This window comes from Phalacrocorax carbo, chromosome Z (genome assembly GCF_963921805.1).
Source record: "Phalacrocorax carbo chromosome Z, bPhaCar2.1, whole genome shotgun sequence".
Classification (NCBI taxonomy): Eukaryota; Metazoa; Chordata; class Aves; order Suliformes; family Phalacrocoracidae; genus Phalacrocorax; species Phalacrocorax carbo.
The window spans coordinates 81,090,060-81,117,277 of NC_087548.1; the positions used below are offsets into that span (position 1 = coordinate 81,090,060).

Here is a 27,218-nt window from a genome sequence, read left to right on the forward strand (position 1 = left end):
ACTGTATCTATTTTTTTAAATTTTTAAAAATTTCTGTATGCTGCCTTCACTTCTCTCCTCAGTGGCCAAAAAATAGTGTTGCCTATTTTTTCTTGTGTAATCATGATTTTTGGCTGCTTTATAAGTTCATCTAATAGAGCCCTTAATTTTCATTCACACCTTTATTTCTAAACGTTCCTCTCCAGCTTAACTTTACATTTTCTCTGCCCATGAGACTTTCAGTTTGAAAGCATGACTTATATGCCGTATTACTACTTGAACCTTTCCTCCTTTTACTTACACTGAATGCAATCAAGCCAGAATCACTGATTCCCTGGCAGCAACCAACTTGCAATGATTAAATCTTTCTTTTGTCCACCACAACGAGACCTAAAGTATGGATATTTATTATTAGATGCTTTATCCTTGGAGGCAGGGCATGATCATCTCTAATTTTTAGCACAACTGTTGGCGTGTTGCTGAGGCATCTACTTTGTGTGGCCCACGTCAAGATGTAAGGCATCTACATTTTTTTCACAGTCTGTTTTTCTACTTTTCGCTTTTACAAGTCAAGTTATAAGTGGATTTTTAAACTGTTGATGAAAGTTTTATTTTTATTAAGATGTAGGCATTAACAATAATACTTAGAGTAAAAGCAGTAGCTAGTGATAGAAGTGCCATGGATAATAAAGCGTTTCTGGAATTGGTCAGGAATCAGCTCTAATTGTTAGGCAATGATTAAATAAAGTAGAACACAAAAGGAAATGTTTTTAAAAGCATTACATTTTAGTTAAAACTTCTAATAGCTGTTATATAACACCATGGAATGCTATAAATTCAGTTTTTCCATTCAATTATGTAAGATTGAGTTAATAACGTCAATTTTTCTCAATTTTTTTCCCCTTGTAATTTCACGTTATCTATTTAAATACAATTACACCCCGTCCAGAGTTGTGAGCTTCCAGTTCTGGCCTTTCAAATTCCTACTTCATGCAATTAGCACCTTATCTGCAAATATGCAAGTCAGCAGTCTGAGTTTGCACTTTATTTGCAAATAGAGTAGTTAACCTCTGTCTCAAATCTTGTTTACCATTTAACATTCAAGCACCGTTTTTGTTTGCTGTTGGGACTGCCTTTTAAAAGTGATAGTTTAATATACTATCTTGAAGCTGAAACCATGAATACAAGGTTGCTTCGGGATCAATTCCATACATGTCAGCTCTGTGAGATACTTGATCTTCCATAATTTATTAATATATGAGAAAAACAGGCAAAGTGATCTGTGTTAATGTAGCAATACTCTGTGCTCAACAGCAATGGTTTCATTATAAGTAAGGTCTCAATTAAAAGCAAATAAGTTGAGAGCAAAATGTACTGAGAGGCTATTAATGGACTGCAGCCATCAGGCCTCTCTTCTTGCTTAAAAAAGAAAAAAAAAATGCACGTTCTGGATGTTAACTGCAAAACCTGAGAAACTTACAGCAAGTTAATTTGGGGGTAGAAGTTCCCAGTCACTGCAAAATACAAAAAATTAAAAAGACAGGAAAGAGAGGCACAGTTGTTGATGACCTTAGAGATCCATTCAGCTGAAAACAGGTTTTATAACTCAAACATCTCATGAAAAAAACCAACTTTTTCAGCTGACTTCAGACATAGTGGGAATGCCACATGTGACAGAAGAAATGAAGGAGAGGATGTTAGAGTGGGAAATGAGAAATACTGAACCTGCGGGTCTCCCCGGGAGAAATCACTCTCCTTGAAATGTGACCACTGTTGCCATCATCCCTACTGCCCTGTAATATCTAAAGATGCTACCTGAATGATAGCTAAGCCCTCTTAGATTACTTGTATTTGCCTTTAATTTTGTAAGCCAAGACCTTTGTTATCCTTTCAAAATAAAAATAAAACAAAAAAAAAAAAACCACAAAAAAGCCCCAACAATTTGTATTGAATTCATGAAGATCAAACATGAAAGCGCCAGGGTTGCGATTCTAGATTCCTAATATTACCTTTTCATTTGCTAAATTCCGCTTGTCAGTATTTCACTAACAGAATATAAAATCATCCGTGTAATGTTTATAAAGTACTGGCGAAACATGTAGCTCATTGTCTCCTAGTGAAAATACAAGCTTAAGTAAATTCCCTCCGTTTCTTCTGAGGAGTATTCACACAGTTTGACTTCAGGCATTTAATTTATATGCTTTAACTCAACCCCAGAGACATTTAACCATTTCCATTGACTACAGAACCAAGACCTTCTGGTGGTAGAAGTGTTGACACACATCTGAGCCTAATGCCCTATGCAACCTTTACTCCAGCATCCACCAACAATCAGCCCCAAAACCTTCGACTCTTTCTTCTTTTTTTCACAATACCTGCATTCCTCTTAGAGTCTTATTATTTGTGTGTGCATGTGTGTGCTGCTTGGTTTCAGTACACGTAACTCAGTTGTTATTATCAGCTCCTGATTCTATTGTAAATTTTGCGCTTTGGAGAGGTGGGGAAGGAGGAATTCTTCTTGTTCCAGAAAAACAAAATTGGATCTAGTCAGAATATTCTAATTGAGTTCAACACTCAGTGCCCAGAACCCAGAAGAAAAAGAACCAAGTTATGGGCATTTGCTTTTTTTTTTTAAAACATACTTAAATCCACAGCTCTTATTATAGTGTTGGGGGACTGGGTTTGTTGACTGTTTCCTTGGCTGTTGTCTGCACATTGAAGCGACCTACAGCAGCAACCAAATTCGTCACGTGCCATCTGCTTTCAGGTGAGCATGGTACCCAGGACATATGGAACCTGCCTGAGATACAGACTTCATTTGGGCTCAGGAGACTGACCCTAAGGGCTAGATCCAGCCCACCGCAGGAATTCAGGTCAATTTGAGACCAAAATCCCATGTCCCTGCCTTTTTACATAAGTGATCTTCTGACACTCAGCTCCAACGGAAGGGCTTGTAGTATGCAACGGCCACAGCCCACTGTGATGATGTTGCCTCCAAGGAAAGAGTTTGGTGGGACTCAAAATCCCCTTACAGACCTGGCATGGCCCAGAGGAAGAGGGCGGCAAAGGAAGATAATGAGAGCTTCATTTTCTTTTAGCACTCGCACTGCAGCTGCAGGAATAATGATAGTACAACTCAGCAAAGGCTGAGGCTGATTATCAGCTTCTGCTTGGCAACTGCTTGTACTATAAATAGTGATAAATTGCTTTTCAGCCATTAGAGTCTTGTTATTGGAGATGAGCTAATAAAAACGTATATGTAACATATTCATATGGGAAAGTTAAGGTTCCTTTTTATTTTAGTTACTATAGGTGAGATGAGCTTGTATTTTTGAGTGTGCTTAATCTAGTTCACTGTTTACTCTTGTAAAGTGCTTTACTGTGTTTCCATGAAGTCAGTTCTTTGTTTTTTCTCAAAAGGAAAAGCAACAGCCCCCTTGATTTTCAACTTTATCCTCCTTTGCTCAGCAGCTGTTACCACTATTGGAGCACACACGTGCCCTAGGAGGAGACTGTTACAGGTCATCCTCAAATAAATGCAACATGGGACCATGCAAGATGCATCTTACAACGGCAGATGTATCTGCCAGGTCGCTCTTCAGCGAAGTCCTTATTTATTTGTATTTAGTCAACACAGATGACATTATTGTACAAGATGTCGCGATACTTGCTATTTACAATATGAAAATCTTCTCTCAAACACATCTATGCTGTCACATCATCAAGTAACTCTCCCTGCAGCCAAAACCAATGATGATATTCCCGACTTCAATGTCAGTTAGCCACAGGTCTCATCCTGGGAGGAAACAGGCAGACACTACAATGTGTAATTATTACCATTGAGATTAAAAAGGCCATAATTAAGCAAGAAAGTCAGCATTCCATTAAAGTTACTTAGAACGTCACTGCTTTTATAGTGGTGTTGTGGCAATTTTGGTATAGAAAATGTATTTAACATAACATCGCTGTATCATTTTACATTGTAAAGACTGATTTTTGAGGTAGAAACCCAAAACTTTTCTTTCCCAAGTCTTCTCTTTCTGGACCTTAACTTTATGATATTTCCTGTATTCTAGTCATACCTGAATTTTATTTTTTCTCTTTAATAAGTAGTATGGATCCATTCCTCTGTGCTTGTTCATGGGTGGCAATGGAAAGGCAGAAGGGTGGAATATACGCCATTAATCCATTAAAATAGACATCTCTTTTTTTCAGTGCTTGCATGTGGAGTCTTTAGCAAACTGCAATGTGCACTGAACATCATGAGCCCTATCGTCCATGATAAAGGCACTGGGACACAGAAGGGTGGTTTAAATCTAGGCTAATCTAAGCTAAAACCTCCTTCATTTGGTCTCTACTGGCCTGGATGCCTACCAGCAGAGCCAACATATAACAAGCTGAAAAAACCACATGTTGTAAGAATGGTTAGTATAATGTAATCTCTGAGTGGGGCACCGTATCTGTGGGTATTAAAATACTTATAAAGTGGAGACCATTGTTTATCTATCAATAATTTTCTGATCTAAAAGGCTTCCAGACACTGGAGTGCTATGGAGCAAGGGAAAGGAAGGAAAGAAGGGAAAATATGTAATCTTGCTCTATTTGCCTTGGTCTGCTCTTAATTTTTCCATATGTATGTTTTTCTCACTATAGAACATAGAGCTCCGTTGCAAATTCTGTATGGAAAACTATTTCTTATTTATGTCCAACTGCATCTCTTAGTTCCCATATAATCACATATAATGAAACAGGTCTGGAGCTGAGACAAAAATGTCCAGGAAGTGTGGAGGGACCAGAAAGGTAGATGGAGAAAATCCTTTCGAGCAACAACTCCATGGCATGTCTTTCCCGCACTGTCCTCAATTTTCAGCCACTGAGAAAGGAGAACTATCGCTTACAGTTCAAGGAAATCACATCAGAAGCATGCAGGGAAAACAAAGAGGAGCTTCCCAGCACTTTCGCCCTTTTTACTTCCCACCTCTGTGATAAAGGACTCAGGAGAAACAAGCGAGAAGGAACGGCCAAAAGCAAAACAGGGAATTAAGACCTTTCAAAGAGAGTGTGTGTATCTTTTCAGTCTTAATTCTTCAGTATTTAAAACGTTGTCAGGAAGCCATATAATTTTAGTTCTTCTTGTATTTATAAAATTACATATTTTTCTTTGAAAAGGCCTTTTGAAATTGACTCTTCCTTTTCTACGGAAATCTCAGTTCTGCTGCTTGCTACCCAATAGTCATGATTAACACACAGAGGAATTATCTGGAAAAATTGAGGGGTTCTTTTCTTGTGCTGGCAACAGCTTCTAAAACTTGGGCACATGCTTGCTGTAGGCAATCTACATTTTGTTTTTCTGAAAAAAATAATACTTTTCTACCACAATCTAGATATGGAGCTGCTGACTCTACCCCAGCGATATGCCTGTATCATACAGGCATGGGTCACATTTGGTGTGCTAAATGTCTCTGCAGTTACATTTTATTTGCCTTTGAACACCTTTCCTTATGCAGCTGGTATATGTATGATATCAAATAAAGATAGCAAATTATCTTGCCTTCTCTTCTATTTAGTGTGTATTTAGGCCAAATAAGCCTGTCATCACAAGTCTAGCAAAAGACCTGTCCCTGAAAAAACTGTGTTTCTCCAGAAAGACCCTGTCGATCCCTGGCATTTTGTAGGGTTGTGTCACACCCTTTAGGTGGTATCACGGAAAATAATTAAAAATTAGGTTTTTTATATATTGGGGGAGGGAAAGAGATAATTGTTTTCTTCCAAGAAAATCCATAATTATTTCAAATTCCATTTGTTTCACAGTTCACTTTTCTCCCTCTTCTCTGGCCAAAATACCCCTCATCTCACTGGATTGTGTTTCAGAGATTTCTTTCCTTCCCTGTGTGTTGATATCACTTTGCTGCATGAGTTCAGTGGGAACGGAAAATCTGCTTCCTGAAGTGAGAGGAGAGATGCAGGGGCGCTGGGGATGGGGACGACATGCATTCCCCAGAACTTTTGGACTGCATCTGGAGCTAAATGGGCCTATTGTTTTCTTCAGCATGTCCAACTGATACCAAGAGCCTCCAGTAACGTGACACTACTGTAAGTGCAATCATCCCACCAGAGCAGGAGTTAGCCCTTGGTCTGTACACAGGCAGGGAAAGCAAAGCGATCTTTATGCAGCACTTGATCTGTGCTTTAACCAAAGGCTGTAACATGTAATCTGTCCATATTGATCACGTCCATATAGATTTTGACTAGCAGCCTAGTTTGTGATGTGGTAATGTGGCTTGCTCCCATGATTTGGCTGGTATTGAGCAATATTTCAGGGACTATTGAGAGAAGTGCATTCCTGGAAACCAAGTGATTATGTGGAAAAAATAAATTTGGGAACAACCAGAAAAGACATCCCTGTTTTTATCTTTTAAAAATGAGAGGTTTTAGTCTTCATGGCTGTAGACAAAAACTGGATAATGTGAGCTGGATACAATTTGATGACTTAAACTTTAGACAGAAAATAAATGAAATTACATATTTTATTCTAAAATAATCTTTAAAAAGAGATCTGATATCAGGAGATTCAGAGGGATTTGATTCATGGTTTTAAAGATATCTACTAGCATTTGACATATTGTCAACAAGATAGCATTGTTGACATATTTTCTCGTGTCCACAATTTCCCCAAGACTACAGGAGGATTTTCAGATTCTGCTCTAGATTTTAAAGAAAAACTTTCCCAGTTGGTGCAGAAAGATGATCCCATTGTTAAATATGTCCACGGTTTGAGGCATCTCCCGCCTCCTGGGGAAAAAAAGAAAAATCAAACAACCAGCCAAAATTGCCAGCCTGAAACCTTCATAGTAATTCCTTCAGAAACCCCTCAAAGATAAGGTTAGGGGAAAAGGAGGGGAAAAGCCCAACATTTCAAACTAGATTTCCTTGTTCTAAAGCACTTTCATACACACAATGCTACAGATAAACCATTAGAAGACAGAAATACCTTTATAGCCTCCGTGGACAAGATGGTACTGACTTTTCCTTAAGAATTAAACACAAAGAAAGACCCACAGGACCAGACTTCCTCTGCTTGGTGGCCCAGCCTGACCCAGAGACTTGCAGGAGGCTGGTCGTGGTAGTGCTGTTGGTGAGGAGAACTAGCCAGGACCAACCATGAGCAGTCACTGTGAACACCTTCTTCCACACAGAAAATTTGATCCAGGTTTCTCAGCCATCTGGGCAAAACTGGACTTCATCACCCAGTGACAGTACCAGATCAAAGGAGAGTGTCGTGGTCATGGCATAGCTCATCAGGGAGTCCTGAAGAACTGAGATTACTTTTCAGAGAAGTTAAGAGGGACTGTGATTTTTGTCTCCTCAGCCCCAGTACAAATGGTCCTCAAGGACCAGACCTTCTGTCACAGAAGCAGTGGACATCTTGGGTTTCCAGGATGTGGACACAATTTATTGTTGTTGTTTTCTTTTTTCAAAAAAAAGGTCCTATTTCTCCTGTAATTAAATCTGGTTGATCATATCCCTGTTGTCCTCAGAGATCTCCAGGAGACCTCCAGAAACTTCAGAGCAACAGTGTCCAGACAAACTTGAGTAGGTACCCCAAAACTTTTCAGGTTTTCATGTCCAGAAGCAACATGACCTTCAAGGAAAGAAGTAAGTCCTGCCCCCAGGCAGGATTCTGGGTGAGTATTGCGTAAGTATAAGCACTTTTATGAATATTTCCTTTCCAGTGCGGATGGTAGATCTTATCTGTAGGTTGAGATTGACAGTGTGTGGGTCAAAGGAGTCTGACCGTTCATTCTGCTGCCCTGCTGCATGATCTGTAAAGCTTATGCAAGCAGAACAGCAGAGCCTTTAAGCTGCCAAGCAGGAAAAAGAAAATCAAAAGAGAAAAACTAAATGTACTGTTGGTAAAGGAAGACATTGTGCTTATGATGGCCTAGACAGATTAACTACAGATGAGATCTGAAACCTAATGAAATCAGTGAAAATATTTTCATTTGTTTTGGTGGGATTTGGGTCATGGCCAAATGGTTTAAGGCAGGTTGAAGAGGAGACAGAATAATATCTGAGCTTATCACATACAACTATATTTAGTTGCAGCATGTAAGATACATACAATATAACATGTATACTTTGCAATTTTATCTGTATCAGGGAAAACAATTAGAATAACTAGTGACCTTATTTTGCTTGAAAAAATATGGAAGAAAAAAATCTCAATTAATTTCACCATGTTTATAACCCTCTGTGACAGAAATTGGGCATAAAAGCAAACACACAACAAAATGACCATTGTACCTCTAGAGCAGAAAGTAAACTAAGTTGTTGCTACACCATTAGTATAGTTTACCTTAAGATCTCCTGCTATAATACAACAAATGATGATTTCTCCAATTCCGCCTTGAGTGATACTATTCACACAAAGTGCCGTAGAGCCGGTTTGTACACATGTAAGCCTGTGTAATCAATGTTTAGGTCTTCATAAAATTCTGCCAGCTGACTATAGCAATACTGTACAAAGTAAAGGAGGGTAAGGGAATATATAAGGGCTTAGGACTGAACTGACTAGTGCAGTTACACCCTCACAAAACAAAATCCCTATTTGTGAGTTTGCATTGGATTTCAGAAGGTCCAACTTTCAGTGAAAGATATTAAACCTGAAACTATCTCCAGATTTAGCTTTATTCCTATGTGGGGAGTTAGATATCTCCAAAACACACACCCAGATTACTTCCTCAGTTCATAAAGCAAGGGAATGCCTTTCTTCTGACTTTGCCTTATCTGTGATTTAAAAAGGTGCTTTTGACTGAAACACAGGGGATCAAATATTTTAGGTAAGCATCTGGTTACATTTTTAACAATAAAGAGTATTGAAGCTAGTTCTCAACACAGACACAGTCTAATTGCCTTCCCCCTCCCCTTCCCTTTACAAAAATCTAAAGAACAGTAAACATTTGGAAAAATACAGGACAGCAGACAAACTAAGGAGGAGAGGAAGCAAAAACAAAAAGAAATATCTTTCATATAATTAACAAAGTTATCCTCCCAAGAGATTTTTAGCTAGCTAAAGATAAAGCTTTCCTCTGTGAAATGCCACTTTTATTTTTGACAGAATATAAATTCTTGTTCAGTTAAACAGAGAAATGGACCCAATCGCAATCATCTGATATTGCTATCTGACCAAAAAGATTAGAAAATAAGTTGCTTTTTGGTGTACATGATCACTCATAACACATTTAAACTAAATACTTTTTCAATTAATGTGAAATGTGACAAGCTGAAAAAACTTATAGAATATATAAGATTATAAGAATTGATAAGGTTAGCCTATTTACAAGAACTTTGTTTAAAATCTGTTTAGAATTTTAAAAAGTTGTAGTTTCTGTATATTCTACATAATAGAGAAATGCTATTATATCAAGAAGCAAAAGCTGCAATTCATACCCAATCAAGTCAACTTTATTTTTCAAAGTTTAATATTCCATCAAAAAGGAGATGAAATTTTAAATTTTTCAGCTAAAAACTTCACCTTGAAGCAATTCTACTAAAACAGGTACAGCGACCTCACTGTATGCACTGGCATGTATAGATTACCTTGCAGCACAACAACAAATTGAGTTGTCACCCATGTAGGTGATATTTCAGTTGCTTTCTTTTTGTTTTAACAACTGTTTGGAGGAAGAAGAAAGAAGAGAAGTTCAAAATACTCTGTTCTATATGGCTTGAAGAGTTATTGCAAGTTAAACATTATTTGAAGAAAGTATCTTATCAAAAGCATGAAAAAGATTTCAAGATTTTTCTTTTTTTGACTTTGGTATATTTCCATGGGGAAACATGAACCAATAGAGGAAATGTCAAAATGTAGGCAATTTTATGAGATTTAAGACTAGCATCAGGTCCAATTTTATTAAGTTCATTGGTGTAAGTTTACCAAGACTTCTCATGAAAGGTTGTCTTTTCAAAGATTCTTTGTTCAGAAAAAATAGTAGTGTCTTGGACATAATATGTTACAGCACCTTTGTAGATTGTAGCATTATTACCTACATATTGAAAGTTTTATTTCTTTTTGATAGCTTGACAGCGATGCTCCATTTTTATGTTATTCTTGGTGTTTCACAGAATTGACAATTTCACAGAGTTGACAAAAACCAAGCACCTAGAATCTGTGCATCAAAGCACAAGTTTTTCATACCAAGAAGCTAAGATGGCTCAGGCATGACTTCAAGATTTATTTTTCAGCTAAAAAAGGAGAAAATGCACACAAAACAAATACAGAAACTTTACAGGGAATATTTCACTTCCATAACCCTTTGGCCAATGCCATCCCGATTTAGACTGCTGCATGTCTCCAATCGCATCCATGAAAGAGCACTTAACAGTCTTGTGCAAGTCTTGTTTGTGATGCTTGGAAGTTTTTGCTCTGTTCTTCAGCAGGTTTGTTTTATCACTCTATCATGCATTCTGTGTATTTCAAGTTCATCGCTAGTTGATTGAGACAAATGGTAGAGGTCAGTCACGTGACGGCCATTGCACAGCAGTTCTCTTATGTCCCTCACTTTTTGAATCAGCCTGGCTCAAAAAGAAGCCCCCCTCAGCTTCTCTGAAAAAGAGAAGTTGTAGTTCATCTGAATTTTCTAATTTCTCACCATCCTTCCCACTTTTCGTTTTAGGCCATCTTAAAAAGGCACTTAAATTACGATTTCCACAAGAGAAGACAAAAATAATCACCTTCCCTCATGCCAAATTTATTCGCATTTTTATGCCATTTTCCATGTCAGTATGCTATAATTTTATTGTTATTGATACCAGTTAATAGAAAGGATTCTTTTCCATGCATTGTAGGTCAATAAGCGTGCTGTCAGTTCTAAGTAAGGAAACAAAAAATAAGTAAATGTAGAAAAATAGGTCTTCATGCATCTCCAGTCCCTAAATCAAATTACTTCTTGAAACAAAGCTATCCTCATCCATATGCCTGCTGGGCCTCTCCTGTACAGAGATATAGAGTATTCTTTATTTTCTTCAGTAGTGCATTCAGTTATGTTTTTTATTTGATGTGACCAAGGTTTCCTTAATCAGTTTTCCAGGGGCATTCCTTGTGATATTTCATCGCTGGATCACTGAAGACTTGTGCGTCAAGGGGTGGTCCTGTCCAACCTGCCCGCTGAAGTGATGTATTTTTCCCCAGCAACCTGGATAAATAAACAGTTTTTTCACCTACACTTTCCTCACTTTTCACAATTCCTTCTTCCCTTCTCAAAGAGAAAGATGCCTGATCAGCCAACATCTTTCATTCCTTCTCCTCTTCCTTGCATGAGGAAGCTATAATGCCCAGGTGATTCCTGAACTAGATCTATGACTTTTTGACAGATGCACTTTCTGTCCTCAGCAGTTGACAGAGTAGTCTGATGTGAAAAATCTGAGACTCATCTGGAAAATCTGAGTTACATGTGCACCTTTGTCCTGGAGGGATCCTGAAAGAATGAGGTCATGTTCTTAGTTGTATTTATCGCAATGTGCTCATAACCAAGAAAAAATACTAAATCTACGAGGCGTGTCCCACAAGCCTGGCTACAGTTTGCCATTTCTTGTTCGTAGGAGTGGTTGGCTGGGGAGGGATCATGACAAGGCAGGTAAGGCAGGACAAAATTTGTAATTATTGCCCTGATTTTTACCCAGTGTAGTTCTCCTTAGACACATAGTGGTCATTTTGATCATCATCAGGCTGACCTAATTTATATCAAAACCTATTTAAGCCACCAGACAGTTTGTAATATGAGGGTGTGGCAGGGTTGCCTCACCTCTTACTCTAAATTTGCATTTCCTGCAGTTATGGAGACCCAACTGTTTTGTCTGAAGAAAATGTAAAATAAGAAGTGCCATTCAAAAGCTCAGCCTTGAAAGGGGCACTGTGCTGGTGCTAAACCAGCGCTACTCAATGAAGTGGGAAAATGAGTTGGAGACATAAAGCCAGCTGCAGGAGAGGGAGAGGCCATCAGACATTTGGGTGTCTTTTAATTATTTCTTATTTTCTTTGTCAATTTTTCTTGAGTAAACAGCCACCCTGCCAAAGGAGCTTGTCCCAGAGACAGTCAATGCGATCAGATGTTGAAGTACTCTTTACCAAAGTGACAATCCTGTGTCCGGGAGAGGAGCATGAGAAGTTGCCATCAACAGCTCAGACAGTCCTCCTGAAGCACCGTTAATCTTCTCCAGCGACTGCTGCCCAGCCTCTTCTCCATCAAGAGCACATCATGTGTCTGAACATAAGAGCAGGATAAGGGCACCAAACCATCAGGTTTTGATAGAGTAAAGGTGTTAGGAAAGGAGATAAGAGCATAGAAATAGGGAAGAACATAATGGAGCATGGTGGCAAAGGAGGGGGAGAGAAGGACTTGGTAAGTCCTCTGGTAGAGGCAAGATGAGAGAGACATGAAGCTACAGAAAAGGCAGAAAAGACTGTAAAATCAACACTTGAACAGAGAATGGAAGGCCAGTTATTTCACAAATATAACAAATGCAGCACTTGAAAACATATGCAAAGGTAGGAAATCACTTGGCACCTGGCCCTCTTCATTCCATGGCAAAAAAGCATAAGAACATGAGACTTCAGAGATGGAAGATAAAGTAGTGTTTGTGGTCTTAAAAGAGGCAAATAATAATGATAGAAAGAAAGAGCAAGAGTTAACATTATAAAAAAAACATAGCTGTAGACAATAATCCCAGCAGAAGTAACACTGTCAGAAGTAAAGAGCAGAACACACTGCAGAAATGAGAGACACTGCCAGCTTGTGTGTCTTGGAAAGGGCACAAGCTAGGGGTGGAGGTCAGCAGAGAAAAGGGATTTGGTGTGAAAGATCATAGAGGAGGATCAGTTCCAAGTAGAGATGAGGTTGAACGCAGTAAGATGTGAGAACCGATGAACTATTTTAAGACAAATTATAAGATAAGGAATAGGAAATGAGAGGCAGCAAAATGGAAGTGCTAGGTGATTTGATGATTAAAACTAACAGAGGAAAGATTGGGGCACTTGAAATACAAATAAAGGGGGTGTAAGCAGTTAAAATCAAAGGGAAGATACCATAAAAGATGTGTAGTGACATCAGTCACAGTGGAATACAATTAAAACAATTAAAATTCATTTTTTACAAAATTATATTGTCTGATTGCTTTTGCAATAAACACTTTCATCAAAGCCACTTATTTACATTCACTGAAGCTCACAGTATCTTATTCTTGCTTGACAGATAGACAGCTGAGACAGATGAGTTGACAAAGCTACCTGCACGACAGAAAGATTTGAGGTGAGAGTGGAGAATGGCTGGCTGAAGAACTGAGCACATTGGCCTGGAACCCTTAATTGTTTTAGAAATGCCAAACAGCTTACCCTTGTTAAATGAATGTAATTTGAAAATGCAAGTTTTTATTTTGATATTTTAAATGTATGCTACTTTTTAACATAGCCTTTAAAAATAGCCTTACTCTAGGATTTTAACCCTGTGTTAAATTCAGTCCCATTATGAGTCTAGGCTGCATTCAAAGGAGTGTGGCCAGCAGGGCGAGGGAGGTTCTCCTGCCCCTCTACTCTGCCCCAGTGAGGCCACATTTGGAGTACTGCGTCCAGTTCTGGGCCCCCCCAGTTTAAGAAGGACAGGGAACTCCTGGAGCAAGTCCAGCAGAGAGCTATGAAGATGATCAGGGGCCTGGAGCATCTCCCTTGTGAGGAAAAGCTGAGAGACCTGGGCTTGTTCAGCCTGGAGAAGAGAAGGCTGAGGGGGGATCTCATCAATATCTGTAAATATCTGAAGGGCGGGTGTCAGGGGGATGGGCCCGGGCTCTTTTCAGTGGTGCCCAACGCCAGGCCAAGGGGCCACGGGCACAAGCTGGAACACGGGAAGTTCCCCCTGAACATGAGGACAAACCCCTTCCCTGTGCGGGTGCCAGAGCAGGGGCACAGGCTGCCCAGGGAGGCTGTGGGGTCCCTTCCCTGGAGACATTCACACCCCGCCTGGACACGGCCCTGTGCCCCTGCTCTGGGGGTGCCTGCTCACGCAGGGGGTGGGACGGGGTGAGCTCCAGAGGGCCCTTCCAGCCCCCGCCATGCTGGGATTCTGTGATTCTGTGAGTCACAGAATCACAGAGAAGTCTAGGCTGGAAGGGACTTCTAGAGATCGTCTGGTGCAACCTTCTGGGCTTCGATAGGTTATCCAGGGCCTTGTCAAGCCAAGACTTGAGTATTTCCGGTGAAATAGAGCCTACCACTTCCCTAGGCAAACTGTTCCAATATTTAAGAGTGCTGTTAGTGAAGTTTTTCTTATATCCAGGCAGCATTTTCCCTGAAGCACCTTGTGCCCTGTGCTTCTTGTCCTATCACCATGCATCGCTGTGAAGTGAGGACAGCTTCTACTCTGTAACAACCTTTTACGTACGCAATTACTTTGATCCCCTGAGCTTTATTGTCCCCAGGCTGAACAAACCCAATTCCTTCAACCTCTATCCATATGTCAAGTTCCCCAGCTCTCTGATCACCTTGTTGCCCCCAAATTGGACACTCTCCAATTTTCCATTGCCTCTCTTGAAACTTTTAAAAATCCTTTTGTAATGGGAAGATGTGAACAGATTGTCTCCTGTGAGTTGATGAAGGAAGGACACATTTATATGTTAACCCTGCCTATTCTTTTCAGTATCTCCAGAGGCCATCTACTTTATCTTCCTTCCTATCATCAGCTCTTATAATCTGCAGCTTCTCCATGTCCTTTCTGAGTCTATTCTCCTCCACTATCCCAATACATGCAGGTTTCCTGCCACAATACTTCCCCTTAGTGTTTACTCACATCATCCCCTCCCATTCTCTACTGAACTTTGTTTTGCGTGATGTTCAGGCAAGAGGCAACGTGCTGACTTTACCCATAGTGGACAACACGTTGGCTTCCTTATTTCCTAAATGGTACAAGGTGCTCCTTTTCTTTGCAGAGGACTGTCTGCTTCAAGAGTTTGGAGGAATAAGGTGTATTATACTTGGGAGGAGATTCCTTTCTGAGAAGGTCCTTTGCTGGACAAGCATACAAAGGGCAGTGATCCATGGGAGGCAGAAAGTAAAAAGTTAAAGATGAGAATGGGAGAAAACAGCAATAGTCAAATTCTAGACAGAAGTCACCTTCTGCCTTCAGAGTGATTAAAAGAAATTGTCAGCAATGGACTAAAAGAATAATTCAAGAAATATATTGTCATAGGATATCTGTGTCTGTGATATTAATAATACTTATAATATATTGCGCTTACTGTTGGCCTAAAGAATATGCAGTAACCAGGGCAAAAATGAAAATCAGAAAATGGCAGATGGGGGTTTATTCAAGGGTAACCTCTGGCAAGACTTTTTTATATTTCATGACTTTTAGAGCTGAGATTTAGAAGTAAAAAGCTGTTCTCTGGATACTTGGGTAGACTTTGAACTGAAATAGGATTTCTTCACAGCTTTTGGGCTTCTTTGTTCAACAGAGGCTGTTGCAGCTGAAACTAAGCACAAAATGTAATGCCAATACGTTCACAGTGAGGTTTCCCAAGACAATTAAACGTATTTGTTCACCAGCTTTGGCACAATTTTAATCCAGATATTTAATCTAGGTTCATCACAAGGTTGACAGCCCACAGAGGAAACAAGTAGCGATCTGGAACTGGGTAATAAAACAGAATAACTCAGAAATGTGCAACTATGTAGATCTGGAATGAGAAAATCTAATTTAAGATAGGAAGAGCTGAAGGACTGTACAGAGACCCTTCTTCCTTATAAATGTGAGCCCTTACAGGGAGAATTACACCACTTTAGTAGGCACATCAGGTCTGAGATCTTCAATGCAGAGTGTGGCACTGCTACACAATACTGTGACCTTAAAAAATGTGACTAAAAGTTGCTGAAAATGGAGGACATGCAAGCCCATACGCTATCACCAAACTCAGAAGGAGGCAATGAACTGGAAGGCTGCTCCAAAGCAAAAGAAGGACTGAGATATGGACCTCTGATTGCCTGGAACTCAGCAGAAGACAAGTTTCAAGGGGTGTGGAGTCCAGGTGGCTGCACAGGGAACAAGAATAAGGTTTGTCTGGATTCCAGGAAAAAACAAAACAGAGGAAAGAGAAGAATCATGTGAGAGAACAGATTCTGTGGGAGAGGAATAGGCAGGAGAAAAATTTAATGAGGCTGAAGGTAGAAAGTACTTAGTGCAGATGAGAGTGGAAAAGAAACAAAATGATCGCTTTTTGCCTCCCAAAACCACAAAGAAGTAGCTTCTGCCCCCATTCCTACTGAATGGTTACTTACAGCAGCAGCCTTTCCACTGAAGTATTAAGTTATGACTCAGCATTTTAAAAGATGGCAAATTTTAGACTTTTTTCCCACTAAAAGCAAGTATATGTACTTCAATCTTTTCCTAGATTTAACCTGCAGTTGCTGTACTGGTCGGGTATGTGTTGTTTGGGTATGAATAGGGTTCTGCTGGGGAAATCATAGAAGGATTTGGTCCATATCAAAATATCTCAGGATTGATGGTAGAAGGGGAGTAAACATTTTTCAAAGAGGGGGAAGATAGCTAAAGTCTGTGGCTTAGAAACTCACAGCATAGCAGAAGGTAGAAGGCAAGGTATGGTGGAGATACGAGCCTGAGATTCAGAGCTAGACTTCTGCAAGGATCAAGAATATTTGGCCATGCCCTTGAGTTGGATCTGTCTAATCCTTTCAGGAAATTATGTATTATGACCTAAACCCACAAATCACTAGAGACTGCTGGTGAAAGGAGTTTTCCCATATAACACTGCAGTTACATAAAGCTCAGCTCTGTGAAACCAGTACATACATAGTACTGAAAAGTGGAACAAATGTGCTTTTGCAAGCCTTCTAGCTGTAAAACCCTAGCCGTGCTGGGATTCTGCTGTCCTCCAAAAGGTACATTAGGATGCAGGAGCATGTTGACATGTTGAATGTGCTTGTGCTGACATCCTGAAAAGGGTATGTCATCTGAGATTTTAGCCCCTCATGCCCGTAATTTGCATACTGCTGTCTGAGGCTATCAGGAGTGTGTATGTATTGTACGTATTTGCTGAAATAAACAACATGGATAAGGCTTCTAGATGCATAGTCAATGGGGAGTTTGCTGACTGCACAAGATTTTATATATTTTGCAGCACATTCAGAGTCCTAAATATAAAACACCGCTCACAGGGACACTGGGTAGATTTGTGACTCAATCCAAGGAACCTGAGGTCCATAAACCAGTGAACAGATCACCCTCATTCATATGCAGGTTTAGGTTTCCACTCCTCCAGGAATATTTTTAATGAAAGTCCATCTTAAATAACGGCAATGCAAATTATACTGAATACAAGTCACTGATATATTAGAATTTGTATTATGAGAACTTGCATTATTTTTAACTCTTTCAATTAAATGTAAAACAATTTTAATTAATTGTCAAAAGAGAGATCACTTGTAGAAAGCAATGCAAGATTTTATCTGAATCCAATATATCTTCCAGTTATGTGGAAGAAACTCACACACTGGGACAGCAAAAGAACCCCAAATTTGTAATAAAACCTTTACTTCACTGAACATTAATATCACTTGACAAAAATCCTAAGAACCTGAATCAAGTCTTGGGTCATGTGTATTAAATCATATGTAATTCTCTTAAGTAACGTCAGGGTAAAAATCTCTGAAACGTACAAAAGGAGCAAAACTGCATGCAAAGTTCTGCAAAAGAAAAACGATGAGTAGAAATTTGATCTCTTGAGAGGTTTTGAAATGCAATGTTATTTCCTAAGCAATCTTGAGAAATTTTTGATGAAAATCATAAGCTCAATCTGCCATGCTGTTTATCTCACTAGAAGCTTTCATCCCTGAAACAAATGAACGGAACGAAAATTTTCCACAAATGGAAAACAATTGAAAATATTCACAGATATTTTATATTTTTTCAAAATAATATGTTGGGAGCAAAATTAAGATGAACATTTTTGCTTCTTCTAGAAAACAAACTTGCTGAATTTATGGATAACGCAATCATTGTGTTCTCTTAAAGTGCATGAAAAAGAAGATTGATGATGAATGTATTTACTTCCTCATCTCACATACTGTATGAACTGATTTCAGCAAACACTATTCCTAGACACTATGCTACTTTCAAAATCCATTCTTGTTTACATTATATCTAACATGCAGATGTCAAGGAAATACTTTCCTGGATTGGACAGACCAAATCTGATGTACGGCAGCTCATGAGAGGAACACCAATAACGTGCAAAGTCTACCAGTCAAACATTAACGGTGTATGTGATACATGTGTGGACCTATAGAATTGCAACCGATTTCCTCCATAGCGGGAGCAAAACAGACTGACATTCTTTGTAAATTTTAGCTTTCTGATTTTGCTTTGAAATTTCTTTTTCTCTTTAAAGGTGCTTTCCCAAACAGAAAATCAAAACTGTATCCTGCTGATCTGCCCTATGCTCATTGTGGTGTAAATCAGGTGTAGTTCCCTCCAAGGGCAGTTATATCCTACTGAAACTGATGAAAGAAAGACTGAATCAGTTCTAAAACTATTTTTTCTCTATCGCTGTGGAAAGGACATTAATGGAAAACCAATACATTCACATCAGTGAATAAACATTAAAATAAAATTAAAATATTTCTAGGTATTTCTAAATATTTCTGATAAAATATTTCTATTTGAAGTTATCTTATCTTTGAAATAATTCTGTATGGAAAAATGAATCCATTCCAGTTTCAGCTGTAAGTTTCTCATGGGAATGGGAATTGATACAATAAATAGAAGCAGCTTATTGTTGTTGCTCTCTGGTCTTTGACTTCTGTTACTAGAGCTGCTTCTCTGAGCTCATCCCTCAGTGCTCGTTGTTAACAATCTTTCAATGCAGAGAAAGTTAGGGCTTCTTTTTCAGTTTTGTGTTTCTTTTCAATGTGTATTATTAGCTCAACTAGCTGAGAAATGTCTTGAAATATATTTTGGAGAGGAAAACAAAGCAAAACAAGTTATTACTGAAATTATTTCCTCCCTCCCCCAGCAAAAAAGTAGTCTCAGGCTCAGTGAAAGACTGAAAAAAATGCACATGAATCAATTATGAAAAAGAGAAAGTTTCTTTGAATGAGGAAAAGCTGATTGGAATTAAGATAGGCTTTGTTCATATCTGTAACGTACAAGGAAAGGACTTTTCAGTGGAACAGAAAAGGGGGATTTGGGAGTGTTTGGCTGCTTAACGCTATAGTGCTTCAGAGCCCATGTGAAAATTTGCTGCTAGCTATTAATCATCATTGTGCCCCTGCAAAGGAGCTGTTACAATGATGACTATATGTCATTATATTCCCACTGTAAGTAACGAATCGGAGAGCTGGGAAAGTTGGATAAGAGCGCCTGGCAAACTTTTAAGCGGCGGAATCTATTTAAATAAATTTACATCACATTTACTACTTTCGCTGGTATGGGAATCATACTTTAAAATGAAACAATATGCTGTGTTCATGGGCCCTGGTCTTTTATTCTCCTGTCTCTGAGCCTACTTTCCAGGTCAGCCTTTGCCAGCACTGACAGCACGCTTTTCTCATAGCCTCTCCTTCTCATAGCCTTTGGTTGCTTTCAAGTTCAATTTAGCACAATGAAGTTGTTATGCATGACAGTTTGGAGAGCAGAATAGGTGGTGTCTGAGCCCGCTGTGTCGCTACAAAGTGGGTTCATTCTCCACAAGCCAGCTCAGTTACTGAAGCCTTGCTGGTGGGACACTGCAGTGGACTTCCAGACGTTCCCATCCTGACGAAAACAATTAGCTTCAAACTGCAAGAAGCCGCGGGGTCGCCCTTTCTTTCAGTGAGACCGCGCCATTTAATATGCTGCAGCGGATTTCAAATTCGTGTTGGTTTATCCTGTTGTACTCTTCCTTTATGGTCTTTATTTACAGATGTGTAAAGAAACAGGGAAAGTTTGAGTCCCACACGGTTCAAGAGCTTTATTAGAAATCTAAACCATTGTTTTATGTTTATTTTATAAAGAAATAGAGTTGAAACATGTCAGGCTTAATTCCATTAGGCCGAACTGCCTAAAAGAGAGCCCTGAGGTTCCTCGAACAGAACCTGAAAGTGTCTCTTCTACTAACCATCAGCAACAAGCCAAACCATAAACAACCCCAAAACATTCAAGATGCCAACGCGGTCATCTGCCACAATGCCAAAAGGAGCTAAAAAGTCATTTACAAATGGCAAATTACACAAATATTACGAACAAGTTCATTTGGAGCCTGTGTTGAGGTACCACAAGCCGCTTGTCTATGCCAAGCACAGCTCAGCATGTCTGGTTATGTTCATTGCTAATGACATCGTGGGCCACCGAATTCAATAGTACAACACAGTTACTACTCCTACAGGATAAATATGACTTTTTTTTTTTTTCCCGGTGAACGTAGCTATTAAAACAATGATAGCTTGCTTTTCCTTCTTATCAGGCAGTTCTAGCATTGCTATGGCAAAGCCAGTCAGTTGCATGTTACTTGACTGTATGCTGTTAACGGAGGCGCTCAGTTTCTTAAATTTCCCAGTAGAAAAGAATCAGTTGTCTTGATTATGGATCTTGCTAATTACTGGGTAAACCCATCAAATAATTCCAGATTAAAAATTAGCTCAAAGAGTATTTCAGCAACCCCTCCATGAAAGATCACACTATTAGAATAGTAAGCCCCTCCCACCCCCTTAGCCTCTTCCCCCGCATCCACTCCCCTCCTTTTTTTTTTTTTGTTGTATTTTTTTTTAATCTGCAAGAACAAAATGTTATCTAAATTGCTTCTTTTTAAACTGTTTAGTTTGGCTCCGTGCTGTTGAAAGGTAAAATGAAATTATACTGGCAAGTATTTTATGCCTTAAAAATTACTTCTTTTAATCAAAAGAACCAGATAATATCATTAAAATGTCTAGTTTTGAACAACACAAAATGCCTCTATTACAACAGCAAAAATGTAACAATCTAGTCTAATTGCAGTTTGAGTTTCAGAAGGTTGATCTCTACTACTGCTAATCAACCTTACTCCAACAATAGATGAGTATGACTTGGTGTAATTCAGTACTATATTTAAGGCCAGATGTAGACTTCTTGGTCAAAATAGGGAGAGGGAATTAGAATACTTCTTCTCTGATATAATTTATACAAGTGTGCCAGACCACCAGAGCTATTCTTAACTGTTAAATACAGAAATTTTCTCTGTTATTCATTCACAAAAGGCCAAACATTATTTTTGCAATCTTGCTGCAACTAAACACTTTCTTTATGGCTTCATGTGAAGAATGTGTGATACATTATGGTGTTTATTCCTTATTTAAGAAGTAGAAGAGTGTAAATGAGTTGTGTCAGTGAGGAACCAAGTTAAACTGTAAAAGAAAATTATGCATGAACCAGTCCTTAAAATCACAAGAAGAACCTTTGTTTAATATATTTTATCCAAACAATTTGGCTTTGTTGTACTTCTTCAGACATTAGTGATGTAGGTCTCACTGATTTTATCGGTAGCAGACCTAGGTGTACAAAATGGAAAAAAAAAAAAAAGCCATTTAAATAAAAGGTTTTTCAGGAAAAAATGGAATACCAGAAAAAAAAAGAAAATAGGAAGAACCAGAAGAGTAACATAGCCTTGAAACCAGCTTTATCCCAATACATAATCACTATAAATCAGGAATGCCCTGAGCAAGAATGTACATGGTCATGTCAATCAAAGAATGGAGCCTAATTTTAGGCCTATAAAAATAAAATGTTTATATTCTCTAAGTCAAGTTTATACTGATTTTGTTGCAGTCCTGATGGCCTCAGTGCAAGAGGCAAAGTTTACCGGAAGACTTAATATCTCTTATGAGGCTTGGATGTTAGGAAGTGTTCACAACCCTGAAAGCTTCCCTGTATCTTTCAACATGTCAGTTGGGTTAACAGAATATTTTACTTCTCCTATAAACCTGTTTAGGGGTTTTGGAAAATTCTACTCCTAAGTAACCTGATTTTCAATAATTTATTATTGCAGCCCTGTTGATGCTAATAGGAATTTCTGATTTTACAATACATACAAAACAGGCAAAATTGGACTCGGAAGCCTACTTTTAGGCTTTTGTTCTTCACTAACATGGCCTTGTAATTCATCCAGGGGAAAAAACCCACACATACGCTAGTTAAGTGATGTTGTGATGTTGGTAGTATATTTGTATTTGTACATACATGAATACACAGTGGTGGAAAATTTATTATGCAGCTAACCTTGCTGTACTATACTGAAGCGCTTTACTGTTGTGTTGTTGTTCTATTATTTCACAGTAATTTAGCTCTGCTTTCCCTTTTCTGAATTCTCCCAACAAACATAGAACAAAGAGTAGTCAGAGCAGATTTATCTCTCTGCAGAGTATCTTGGACCAGAGTCATGGTGCTGCCTAAATCACCTGCAAGCAGAGCCACATACACAACATAGCTGGTGTTTCCATCTCCTTGGGACCCAGAGTGGTGTTCCTTGTGACAAAATTGAAATTTTTTTCTGTTGCCTGTTTCAGAGTGGGTTTGGGGGTGGATGAAGCATGAAACGTCACTTTGGCGATGTATTAATATCCTTAAAAGAATATGCTATTTATGCCCGGACTTTTAAGGATCCAGGTTGCACTGCAACCCATAAAACTGGAAACTACCCAGCAACACACATCACTAAGGTTAAACCAAAACATCTGCCATGGCTGAGTTGCAGAATTCAACTAACTCATTCTGGAGCGATGGGAACTCAGTCAAAGCCTAAAATCAGACATTGGCTTTCTTGCAAGGTGCAGGACTTCCTTGGCTTCATGTATACACCAAGGTGCATTGTACTAAAGCAAACTGGAAAAAGTGGAGAAAAGGCTCAGTTAAACCTTTTCAGTTGCGCTGGTGTACTGTCGAGTGAAGTCAAGGCTTATGTACCTGTAAGCGTGTGCTAACGAACTCGGGACCCTTTGGATGCATGATCATGGCTGAATACAGGACCTGTTTCACTGTCTTGGATGTACAAGGGGAGGATTACACAGACTAAGTGGGATTAAAGAGCCTCCATTTTTTTTTTTATAAGCACTGCAATGGAACCATTTACTACCAGATACTGTATCTCTAAGGAACAGCTGTTTTAGCTTTCAACTGCACTGGTTATTGACAAGCTAAAGCTGGATCTCTATCTGAGCCATAACACTTACAGGAGTTAGGCCTCCAGCTACCAGGTCTGTCCTGTGATGGCTGTGAAGGAGGAAAAAAGCCTGTCAGCCAGAGCCAGATCTTTCTGGCCACCCATCAGGAAAATCTCTCCTGACCTCCTGCTAAGGCAGGTTACTCGGCTGGTAACCTTAAAACCTGCTAATTGACCCAGTGATGATGGAGAGGTTGAGACTGCAGATTTCCACTGGAGATCCAGATTAAATGAAAAAGCCCTGAGTGAGATCTGGCTGGTAAATTATAAAGCCAGCGGGAGGTAGGTGGGACTCCCCGTAGAGGGTCTATCAGTGGTACCTCACCTGGAGACCACCATTGCCCTCCAGGGCCCTCTCACACCATCACTGAACATCACTGTTACCTACGTGACAATATATGTTTTCATGGGCCAAAGACAGTGCTTCACCATTGCCAGTGATGCGTGGCCTTCTGCTTGTACAGCCTAATGCGTGCCCTTATCAGACCAGCTCAGATAGCCAGAGTGTAACCAGAGACAGTTTTCAGCTGGTGCCTGTTCACTGGTTTCCGTCAAATTAGTTTGGCGGTCTCAGGCTGGTTCCCAACGGACAGGTGTCCATATCAGAGAACGATGGCAACAATTGACACTAATTGGCACCCCCGTTGGCTGTCTTGGCGGCTTGGCAGCCTCTGGAGGTGGTCCCTCCCCATCAGGCAAGGCACGCTGGTGGGAGGTTTGCTCTGCTGCAGCCTCTGCTGCACCAGCACTGTGACAAAGGAGCTTGAGCAGTACACGGGAAAACAGACAGGAAAAAATCCATAAGGAATTCGCCTTGTACAGTAAACCCTGTACTTTTGAGTAGGGCATTTATCAACAAATAACTTTTGATATGCAACTAGTGCACTGGTGAAGTTTACTGTGGTGGCAAGGTCTGGCTGCACACGTTTCAAGTCCTTGATCAAGCATCAAGACAAACACCAAAATAAATGACTCCTAAGCAAGATCAAAGAAAACAAACTTTCCTCTGGCCTCATTGTGAAAACAGCAGTAAAAGGAGTCTTAAAGTTTCCTGTAGCACAGAGTGCCAGGCCACGCTTACTTTATATTTTATCCTCTGTACGTTGGTCTCGCAAAATCAAAGTTTTCAATTAAAGAACTGCGCTTACAGGTAAGAGCACATTTTTGGAATAAACAATAGTCAGCAGTCTTTGTAGGGCTTGTGGAGGAAATCAGTTATTAAAGAAGCACAGTTGCTGTTTTCTGTATCAGCATACTTTGCTACCACATCTCAGATAAGCATCACAACTTAAGATGTCTTCCAAAGTTTGGCAACCTTCAATAGATTCATTAGTGGGTTTTTCTTCAGGACCAACGAAGCTCAAAGAGCCCCTAACAATGGAGCTAATCACTGTCTCTTCCCTGACCCAAGCTTATCCTTTCCCTTTTTCACAGACTCTAATTCCGAGCAATTGGATTTCAGAACAAATAAATATCTTCCTTTTTTCCCTCGCTTACATCTTTTGTGTATATTTTTTTCTTTGCAGCTACTGTATTTAAACCAGCACGGTAAATGGCAGGGTTCTTCAGGTAATCTTTCATTGGACACAAATAGCCTAGCATTAAAATGCAGATAATGTTACCTCAATTAGAGAACATCGTGCAAAACATTAAAAAGACATAGCTAAATGTTTGGACTAAACAACCAAGCCCACGTCGTTAGGAGCAGCGCTGTTAGGAGCTGCAATTTCAATGGCTCTACTAATGAATAAACGTGAGACTGTATCAACAGTCCCGAACAAGCACCCAGTTTGTGTGTGCGGGGAGTGCAATGGTATCAATTGACTGGCTCTTTGTGGCGGCTATAAAGTACCCTTGAATGTGTCAATGGAGGGAAGGCGTACGGACAATGAAGCCATGACAGCTGAATGTCAGCAGCGACCTTGAACCTCAACCAGTCCCACCGTCCTGGTGGCTCCAGCTGCATCACGGACATGCGCGGACGGACAGACAGACCTCCGGCACCGCCTGTCACTTCCCCTGCTCCAGCTCCCTGTGCTGAAATGACAAATTCACCACACGGTGAGACCCTGCTAATAAGCGCCGGGGAGCGTTCACTTATTAGCGATGTGGCTAACGATATGTTCAGAATCCTAATCAGGCCCTGGCTGGCATTTGCACAACAGAAAACAGAAAGTAAAACCAAGGCCAGTCGCTGCTGATCAAATGTCTCCTATCAGCATCTGCGGCCGAAGGAGGCACACGATGCTTCGCTGCAAAGCAAGGGTTTTCTTCTTGAGTGTTGCATTTTGGAGACCACTGCTTTTTTTGATGTTAATAGCACATCATTGGTTAAAAGACTGCAAGGAAGGAGCGGTTAGCATCTGGCCTGCAGTATTTTCCAATGGAAAACAACAGAATTTTCCTAAAGATCAGCCTTGTGGATTCCACATTGATAATATGCCATTAGACAAACACAGGCAGACGTGCACAGTATGCAGCAGAGACCTGCAAAGCACTTTGTGGCAAAGCATGTCAGTATAGACCAGCAAAGGCATCCCTTTGCTGTAGGTAAACTAGTTGGCATCCTCTATGGAGGATATGCTTTGGCCCCTGCTGTGTTCCCCTCCCTTCCAGGAGGGATGGCAAGACAAACATCCACGCTGAGGAAGGCAGAGTCCTCCCCCAGCTCCTCATTCCCATCTCACGTAGGTGTGCTGACAACATGGCAAATTACTGTTTGGGTTGGGAGGGGATAATACACAAACAGCAGGGCTCTTCTGTTTGCACTGAATATTAGCTTATCAATAAACTGGTACCAGGAAGGCATTTTCATGGCATAGAACAAAGGCATTTCTCCTTTCACCAGCGTCTGGCCCATCACGCCAAGTCCACTGAGCCATCACACAACATGTCTGTAAGCTTATAAGTAATGACTACATTAAAACCAAGTCTGGCTTTGGCTTACCGTGGCGATGCTGTCTTGTTTTGGCCTCATACTTTACATACAGCTGACAGCAATGGAGAGATGGTATGAACAAACACAACTCAAAGTGAATCGCAGGCCATGAGCAATTTCTGGCTGGGACCAGGTCTTCCATGAAGTAGGAACTAATGGTGGAATTTTTGCTGACTCTTATGGGGAGTAATCCAATCTCTTCTTTGGTTCTGGACATGGAGAAAAAATAATGAGGAACTATACTACCGAAAAAATTCAGACCTGTTTGAAAAAAAGCCTCTTCAGCATTTGTACACTTTTTCCTTATTTGCCCGTGCGATTTCTTTCATTTTTTTCAGTGAAGCACCGAAGTCAAAATCAAACCACATTTTCTGTTTAATTGGGCTTTTTTTCCTGGCTACCATTTTTGCATTAAAAATGGAAAAGGCTGACTCAGTTAATAAACACTGTTGGTCTTCATTGTCAGTGAGACATTCTGCGAAAATGGATTAATGCTTTTCTAAAAATTTTTAAAATATTTTTAGTGTTTGAAAAAAGTATTTTAACATAATATTATAATAAATCATATTATTACTTGTGATTTGACAGAAATATTTCATTTATATGGTGGAATAAGTACCTTAAATTCTGATATTTCCTGACCATAAGCAACACAAGCTGGCTTGCTATTTGCTAGCTCTACAGCAGTACAGCTGCTAAGGAAAAGACTATTTGTTAAACAAGGATGTTGTGGACAGATAATCGGAGCCGGTACGTCAAGGAAAAGGATTAAAAAATATTGCAGAATAAGCAAATTGTGTAAAAACTTCACACTATGACCAGGACAAACATTTACTCATAATGAAATCAAAGTATGATGAGACATTGCTTTTCTAAGTGCATGAAGTAACAAGTCAGCCTGGTGCTTTTCCCCCTTACATAAACACCAGAAAGTAGTGGATGGCAGCAAGTATGACCAGAAGAATTCCCCTAGAAGCCGTAGGAGCAGCCTCCATAAAATGGAGACAAGGAAGGGTCAAGGCTGGGAAGTCATAGGAGCCTCCACAGCACACTTTCCTTGAGGTTTTCCAGA

The 27,218-nt window shown here is 39.7% G+C and overlaps 1 long non-coding RNA gene across 1 annotated transcript in view; it reads right to left on the reverse strand.

The window, feature by feature from the left end:
* The window catches only part of LOC135310571 (uncharacterized), a 119,338-nt gene that overhangs the window by 21,887 nt on the left and 70,233 nt on the right, over positions 1 to 27,218 (reverse strand). Inside the window, exon 4 of the long non-coding RNA XR_010370662.1 lies at positions 26,156 to 26,355. This is a non-coding gene — a long non-coding RNA (uncharacterized LOC135310571). The remainder of the gene's footprint in view (positions 1 to 26,155; positions 26,356 to 27,218) is intronic.